We start from the raw sequence: 8,604 nt of genomic DNA, 5'->3' as shown, positions 1-8,604 counted from the left end.
TTATTTTAGTACTTAATAATATGAAACCATTTAAATGTTCAGATGGAATTTTATTCTACTAGCGATCAAAGAATTCAACCATAGAAAGAAAATGGAAAAGCAAAAGTCAAATATCATTGTAGAAAAATTTAAAGAATACATTAATTTTGAACGACTTATATAAAAACTTATATTAGAAATTTCAAAAATGACATATCAATGTAAAAGTGATCATCAGCATTAGAAAAGAGCATCTCAGCAGTCATCTCAGCACACGGATCATGGTTTTTCTCCTCTGATGCGACGGGCAAGCTGTATATCTTTCGGCATGATTGTCACTCTCTTCGCGTGGATGGCACACAAGTTTGCGTCCTCGAAAAGACTTACCAGGTAAGCTTCAGAAGCTTCTTGAAGAGCACCGATCGCAGCGCTCTGAAAACGTAGATCCGTCTTGAAGTCCTGAGCGATTTCACGAACGAGGCGCTGGAATGGCAACTTGCGGATCAGGAGTTGTTTTCTGGTATTTGCGGATCTCGCGAAGAGCAACCGTTCCTGGACGTTTGCGTTTTTTCGGCTTTGGTGGTTGCTTGATTGGTGGCGGGTTTGGTGGAGGATTTGGTTGCTGGATTGGTGGCGGGTTTGGTTGCGGTACTTGCGGTACTGGTGCTTGCTGGGCTGCTTGCCGGGCTGCTTGCCGGGCTCCTTGCCGGGCTCCTTGCCGGGCTCCTTGCCGGGCTCCTTGCCGGGCTCCTTGCCGGGCTCCTTGCTGGGCTCCTTGCTGGGCTCCTTGCTGAGCTCTTCGTTGAATTGTCTTGCGGGCAGTTTGTCTTTCTACCATTTTAATTAGTTTAAATTACTGGAAAACTAGTGATTAATTAACAAATTAATCACTTGATTTATAAAAACTCTTCGATAAAATAAGTTCTGTTTTATTCATTTCAACTGAATATACTACTTCTATCGAAAGTAATTAAATAAATTATAGACAAAATCTAATGTACAATTAAGTTTTAATGAAAAGAGCGTTAGACTTTTTATGTAAGATTTTATAATTAAATTTATCCTTTTCAGTTGTCATTTTAAATTACTTTTTTTATTGTAAATTTTACTTTTTTAATTGTAAATTTAATAAGAAACAATTTAAATTGGTTTTGCAAATATTGATAATATGTTGAACCTATTTTGAAAGTGACACATGTCAAGCATGCCATATCATTATGAAACAACTTCAAAAAAGACTAGCTTTTATAGAGGTTGAATTTAAAACATTTATAAGTTAATTTCTATTCAAATTTAATTATTAGTTTGTTTTGAAAGATACTTAAAATAAGGATGATATTAAAAAATTATTGCTAACAAAAATACAACTAATGAGTCAACTTAATTAGCTCAATAAGTATCATAATCTTCACATGGTTTTATAAGGATTAGTTAAAATTATATTTTTAAAAGCTTGGCTAAATATATGATTAAGCTATCAACCTGAAACCTTATCATTAAAAATTTTACATCTATTGTGTTTTTATATCTTAAAATAAGTGTTTATTAATTCATCAAAAAAAATTATGATTAACAATTGTTTCTATTTATCTCTAATGATATTCTAATAGTTATTGGTTTGAAACTTAAATGGCGTTTTACAATAACATTAATATAAGCTTATAAGTTTCAAAGTTGTGAAAAAGAATAATTTAAATTAGGAGTCAGTAATGTATATACCACTAAACAGAAATATTCGGCCTTCAAAGTTGTCTATTGAACGACAAAAAAAAGTTCAAAAAATTTTGACCAAGGACTTGCAGTACGAAAAAACCTTCCGGTTATCAAGTGATAACCCAAGGATGCAGTTTAATGTCATATCCACATACACGTTACAAAATAGTACACGTTTCAATACTTTTTATTACAATTTTGCGTGAAAAAAAATTGATTTTTATAAAGCAGTTTTTCTAAAATAGTCTTACAGTAAGTCTTGCCCGCCTAATAGAAAAATCATGTAATAGAAAAACTGTATGTAATGAATACGATTAAGAATAAAATTAAGTCTAAATTTTTTTATGAGTTCAAATTTTTTTTGATTTTCTATTTGGTTTTTTTTTTTATATGTATTTGGTGTAAGTGTATTATAAATATTTTTTAGTAAAGTTGATATTGATTTTATTGTGTATTCGATATATATTTCTATCTTTTTATTTGATTTAATAACAAAAGTTCTTATAAACCTATTGTTTTTATATAATCAATTAAATATTAAGCTATAACTAAATTTGTCGAGCACTATCGACCAGAACTTTAGAAAAAAACTATTAATAGAAATATATATCGAATACACAATAAAATCAATATCAACTTTACTAAAAAATATTAATAATACACTTACACCAAATACATATTAAAATAAAACCAAATAGAAAATCATAAACAGCTTCAGTTCAAAGCAATGATTAAAAGTTTTAGAATGGAAAAAAAAATGAATTACAAACTGGCTGTCTACATTACCGAAAACAATTTATCTAAAAAGTCTGTTAATAATTTTGTTTATAACCAACTAACTAATCTATTATTACGTAATAACTAACTTCGTACAATTTTATTGCTGTATTTTCAAGTTTGCATTTTATTGAATAAAATACTTGGCTGAAGAAAATACTTAGCTGAAGACGCGTATTGAACGCAGAAACAGTTGTTCCAAGCAAAAGTTTGTTTTGTGTATTTTAGTTATATATATAATTATAATGTATAAATTATTCATTATAATTTTTTTTTGTTTTTTTTTTTTGCATAACTTTTGCATTTCTGTTTACCAAAGTGCTTTTTGTTTTAAATTGAACCAGCTGAAGATTAAAGACAATCTTTTTTTGTCTTTATGAACCATATGTTCTGGAATTTTTAAAATTGCATTTTCTTAATAAGTTATATATATATATACATATACATAGGTTTATTTAAAGATGCAAAACTCAAAGGACTTGAGTTTCGTGACTATTCACTCATCAGCTTCAAAACAAGTTTAAAATAAAGCACAAAACAAAATCACTAATGAAAGTTAAATTTTTTTTTGCATAAATAGATTATGACGTAATTTTGAAACTATCAAAAATCATGCAAAACGGCTTGTGCAAAAATTAATTTACCAATCGACAATAAACTAGCAAAAATTCATATATATATAAATACAACTATTTAAAGTCTTGAATAGCTTAGTAAAATTTAGAAAAATGTAAAAAAAACTTTGTTTATAAGAAAATAAATTAAAATTTGAAATAATTCAACCTAGTTTTGTTTAGTTATGTAATAGAGTCATTACTTTTTAATATTTTTGATATAGATACGATAGGTTAAATATTAACTACAGTAAGGCAGGGTTTCTTATAATTGACAATGTTGTCTCCTGCTATCCTAAAGCTAGTTATTAGATAAAATTATTCTGTAAAGAAAAAAAATCAAATTTTTTTTAGTTGAAAATCACAATTAAGCTGTTAATTTAATAATTACGTTTTGCTTCTGCACTTATATTGAATGCTTTATTCCACATTAGATACTATTTTATATTTTTTATTGCAGTTATTTAAAACAGTTTTTAGAAATACATTTGTTTAATCCTCGAAAGACTTTTTAAAACAAAGTAAGATAATATATTGTTTATTTAAAACAAAAATAAAAGCGGTTAAAACATCGGTCCTAGAATCAGATGCACGGAAAATCTTTCGGTTATCGAGTTGCACATTACTTGGATACATTTTAACGTCTTGTCCAGTCGAAGTCCACGAGCAATTATTTCTAAATTAAATCGGCTTGCGATTTAATGGCAAATCGGCAAATCGCTGTTTTAGATTAAACCAAATTATTTTAAACCAGTTTTTTTTGTTTTCACTTAAAAGGCTTCAATGTGTAAAAAGCCTACAGTTTTTGAGAAATATTTCAATTATAATTTTATTTTAGTGCAACAAAAGCTTACAAAAGTTTATAGATTGTCTTTTAAGTTTTGTATAAAACTAATATGGTTTACTTTGAAAGAATATAATACAGTTGATTAGAGTTATCTAATTTAATGTTATATTTTATACTTTATTAAAATTTATGAAAACTTTTTAAATACGAAGAAAAAATGTTTATATGTGTATCTACCTACGAGAAAATATACCTAGTAGTTAAATAAAACATTTTTTAGTAACTATTTAGTTTATAATAAATATCATTTTAGTAAAACTAGGATAGTGTCACTTGCATAAAATTTAGTGGAAGTTTTACATTAAACTTTTCAAGTAACTATTTTTTACTTAATATTTATCAAGTTCAGTCCAGTTTTTGCTCCTAATAAAACTTTGGTATTTGTTTATGTTACAACCGAAAGATTTATTGTCTACAAACATAAACTGCAATAAAAATAAAACCTGGTTCTAAGTTTAAGTTTTACTAAATTATGTAATGTTTATTAAACGACAAAAAAACGCTTAAACAGTTTGGTCCAAGAACCTGATATACAAAAAATGATTTCGTATATCGAGTTAATCTTTCTTGCTAACATTTATTTGTGCTCATTTATATAAGTAACTATTTTGATTAAAATTTTTTTTAGCTAAAATTAAAAATTCTCAAGCAATTCCAGATAAATACACAAGTACGTTAAGCTGAAGTTAAATAAGATTTTAAAGGAGGAGTAACAATTGAAAAAAAAAACTACTTATGGAAAAATACAATCAAATACAATTAAAACCTGATTCAATTGTGAACACTTTTAAAAACACTTTTTAAATATTTTTTAAAAAGAATGTTCTATACTGTTGGCATGATTATAAATAATTGATAATGTTTTCATAAATAAATAAAACCTATTAAAACGCTCTTAGCCTGTTTCTACAATAACCAAAAAATATTAGAATAACAAAGTATTATTTAACTAGTTGATAAGCGTATACCAAAATAGTTTCTACTAAGATCAAACTAATAATTCAAAATAAATAACTGTTGTTATTTTTATATTAAAATTTTTATAAATTATTAAAATTATATGCATTAGTTCAGTTATTAAGAAACAATTGAGCAAATACTTTTCTGGTAAAATTGTTTTTAATTATAATCTTAAAAGCTTATTTAAAAAAATTTGTTCAATATTAAAGGTGTATGTGCTTATTCAATTGCTAAAAAATAAAACATGAAATTTGTACTTAATATTTACAACTTAAAATAGGGAAAACTCTAAAGAAGGAAAACACCGTTTTTTTTGCATCTTGATTCTGCAAATAAAAAGTTATATGAAGCAGGACTGCTATTACTAGACAAGAAAGTTTAGTTTCTAAATTTTAATACTTTATCACCAGTTTACTGATCTAACCTCAAAAACTAACCTCAAAAAGCTCTAAGAATAGGCAAGTTTTTAAAATGAAAATTAAATTGAGTTGTGCAGTTGTGCAATTTAATTTTAATTTTAAAAACTTGCCTATTCTTAGAGCTTTTTGAGGTTAGTGCCTACTTTTATTAAATTTCTATTTTTTCTAGACAATTTTATAATTCTATGTTTTTTATCCCAAACTTTGTTTTTAAACCATAAAGTTCATTTATAGTTACTACCTACATAAACACTATACATAATTATACATGCTTTTTCTGCTTTTTTTCTAATGTGTGTTAATATTTTATAGACTCCGTAGATCTGTTCTTAAATTTATTTGAGAGCAGTGAAACGCCGTTAGTTGAAATAAAGTTTTAGCACAAGAACATCTGTGGTATCTATTCCGATAAGCTTAGCTTATCAGGATCTCCAGGATTTAACGCCTTTTAATGTTACATCTTATAAATGGTAATATATGTAGATTACTTAAGCATAAGGAAATAAAAGCTAGGATGACATATAAATTCTATGAAATAATTAATAATTCTCTGGAATTAATCAATCTTCCACTTCGTTCCTTTATATTTTCTAGTCCTAGCAAGATTACACTTTTCTAGTTAAATAACAACAAATATCATTTCTAATAAGCGAAGTGGGTTAGAAATGTCTCAATTAATCCAAACTAATTAAGTGAACTAAATTTTGAATATAGAAACTTTAGTTTTTTTTTAGTTTTTGATATTTAATCAAATAGAAAATTTAATTTAGTTAAAAGAATTAAAAAGTTATTTAAATTTAAAACACTGGTGTTTAACATGACAAAACTTTAAAAGACAATTAAATAAAAGTTGTTATTTTAAATATAAATTCATCAAATTTCAGAAAAAAACTCAACAACGCGAACTGAAGGCTTAATGGAAAGTTTTCATTTTTATAGTTAGCTTTTTAATAGATAAAAGAACATGAAAACGTACATTAGTAGGTAACATTTGTATTAAAGATTTACAAAATATATAAACCGTTTCAAACATGAATAAGATTGTAAACAATTTGATTACAAAATACTGAAAAATTAATAAAATGACAATAAATGAGTTTTTATAGGAAAAACATTTTGTTTTATGAAAACCCGTAGATCTATCTTATCGATTTAACATTGTAAAAAAACAGGTTATTTATTTATAATTGGTTACTGTTCGAACTGTTGTTGTAAAATTTACTTGTAAATACATAGAGAAATCAAAAAAATAAAACAACTATAACAACAATAATACATTTTAAAAATTGTTGTTGTTTTTTAAAACAAAAAACACTGAATTTTAATAAAAGGAAAACAAAAATAAGTTTAAAGCCGTATAAAAATTTTTGCGGTAGACTAAATGCAGAAAAATGTAAAAACGTTTTAATATATTTTTTCTAACTTATTAAACACCCTTACAAGCTATTCGTTGTCAAACTAAAATGTTTATTTATATGATACCCAGTTTTATACAAGTTATTAAAGGTTGAATAACTTAGAGCAAGTCAAACACATGATAGATATAAACCAAGTAGGTGAAAAATGTGTAGTGAAAATAAAAACTGCTATATTCAGTTTATTTATGCTGATTTATTTTAACTTTTGAGATTTAATGTTGTTGTTAATTAAAATACAGTGTTTATTATTTTCTTTTTTATTTCAATAGTTGTTTTTTCGACTTTGTCTTTAAAATGTGTTTTTGTGAATATACAGCAATCTTTTTCAATTTTAAAACTCAAGCAAGTTTATAAATTTGAAATTCATAAATCTTACAAAATAAATAGCATACAAATAACTTATTTCAATAGCTACACTAGATATAACAAATTAAATTAAAAAATACTAACTTTCACATATTGTTTAAGCTTTTTTTGAATGATTGAAAGTTAAGAAAAATTTAATAGTTTATCAATATTTTCTACAATTAGTCCTTAGAGAAGTTGTTTATAAAGTATTTATTTTGCCTAGATTACACACTAGTGTTAACTTGTAAAACATACTTTTTAACTTATTTGTAACAATTGCTGGTTTTTAGTCATCTTTATTTTTATTATAGTCACGCATTGTCGTTGGTTTAAAACTTTTTGATTTTTCTTCTTTTTTATTTGCTGAAGACAAAATATTACCAACTTTTTCCTTCATGCTTGTTCTATTGGACACTGGAACAATTTTAATTTTTTCTGTGCTGAAATTAAAAAAGTCAGAAAGTTTCTGTTGCACAAAAACTTTTTTTCTTTCTTTGAAATTGTTGAACTTTTCTTTTCTTTCTTTACTTTTTGTGCTGAAAAGTAAATGATTATCATTTCTTTCCACCAACTTTACATTATTGTTGTTTGTTTTGTTAAAACTTTCCAAGGAAATTTTATTTTTCTCAACTTTCTTATTATTGTGTCGAATAACCAAAGCGTTATTATTCTTTTTTTCTTTTCTAAAATTCAAATTTTCAAACAGTTCTAACAAAACTCCTTCAGAAAATGGCTTTTTGTATGCTGATTGCACTTTTAGTTTTTTTATGTCAAATACTTTTGGTTGTATGTTAACGATGTTGTTTTCTTTGACGGTAGAAATTTCTTTTATAGAAAGTTTTTCATCGTTTTGAAGACTTTTTGGATTTCTATAAAAATTTTAAGTTTTTATTTAAACTTATTTTTTGTTTAAGAATATACTAATTACACGTTGTTTAATAATAAAAATAAATAAAAAAGGTGTAATAATAGCTTGAACTTTGTGTATAACTTTTGTATGATAAAAATCAAGACTAGCTTTACTTTAATAGTTTATTAATTGATACTAAAAGTTTATGAACAATATCAAAGGGTAAACAATAGATTTTAAAGTTTAACTTTGAATATGTTTCATTCTTTTTAAACCTTTTTATAGCGTCTTTTCTTTTCTTGTTTTTATTATAATTCTTGTAAAACTCTGTGTTTAAAAGAGCTTCTCTAATTCCTTCAATAGAACTTCTACTTTTTTCCGATTTTATCTTCAAAATATTTTTTACATTGTTAGCTTCATCATTAATGGTTGTACTAAATTGAAATGAAACGTTTTCCAGATTTTTATTATTACTTTTTGCAACTTCTAAACGATTTTTTGAAGCATCAAAAATAAATCTGTCTTCTTTTAAATCTATTTTGTTTTTAAATCTTTCTTTTTCTTCATCTAATTTTGTACTGAAAGTTATTGGATCATCTTTTTTAAACTTTTTAGAAGAAATCTGAATACTCCTAATTTGATTTTGCAATGCTTTGTTTAAAGTTGGTCTACATAAAGC

General features: G+C 25.5%; 1 pseudogene; it reads right to left on the bottom strand.

Annotated features, from left to right (window-relative positions):
- Positions 1-258: 258 nt before the first annotated feature.
- Positions 259-817, bottom strand: LOC145840687 (histone H3.3A-like; annotated as a pseudogene).
- Positions 818-8,604: the final 7,787 nt, after the last annotated feature.

Source organism: Thalia democratica, chromosome 7, assembly GCF_965202585.1.
Source record: "Thalia democratica chromosome 7, ktThaDemo2.hap1.1, whole genome shotgun sequence".
Classification (NCBI taxonomy): Eukaryota; Metazoa; Chordata; class Thaliacea; order Salpida; family Salpidae; genus Thalia; species Thalia democratica.
This window is presented reverse-complemented; position numbering and strand designations above follow the sequence as displayed.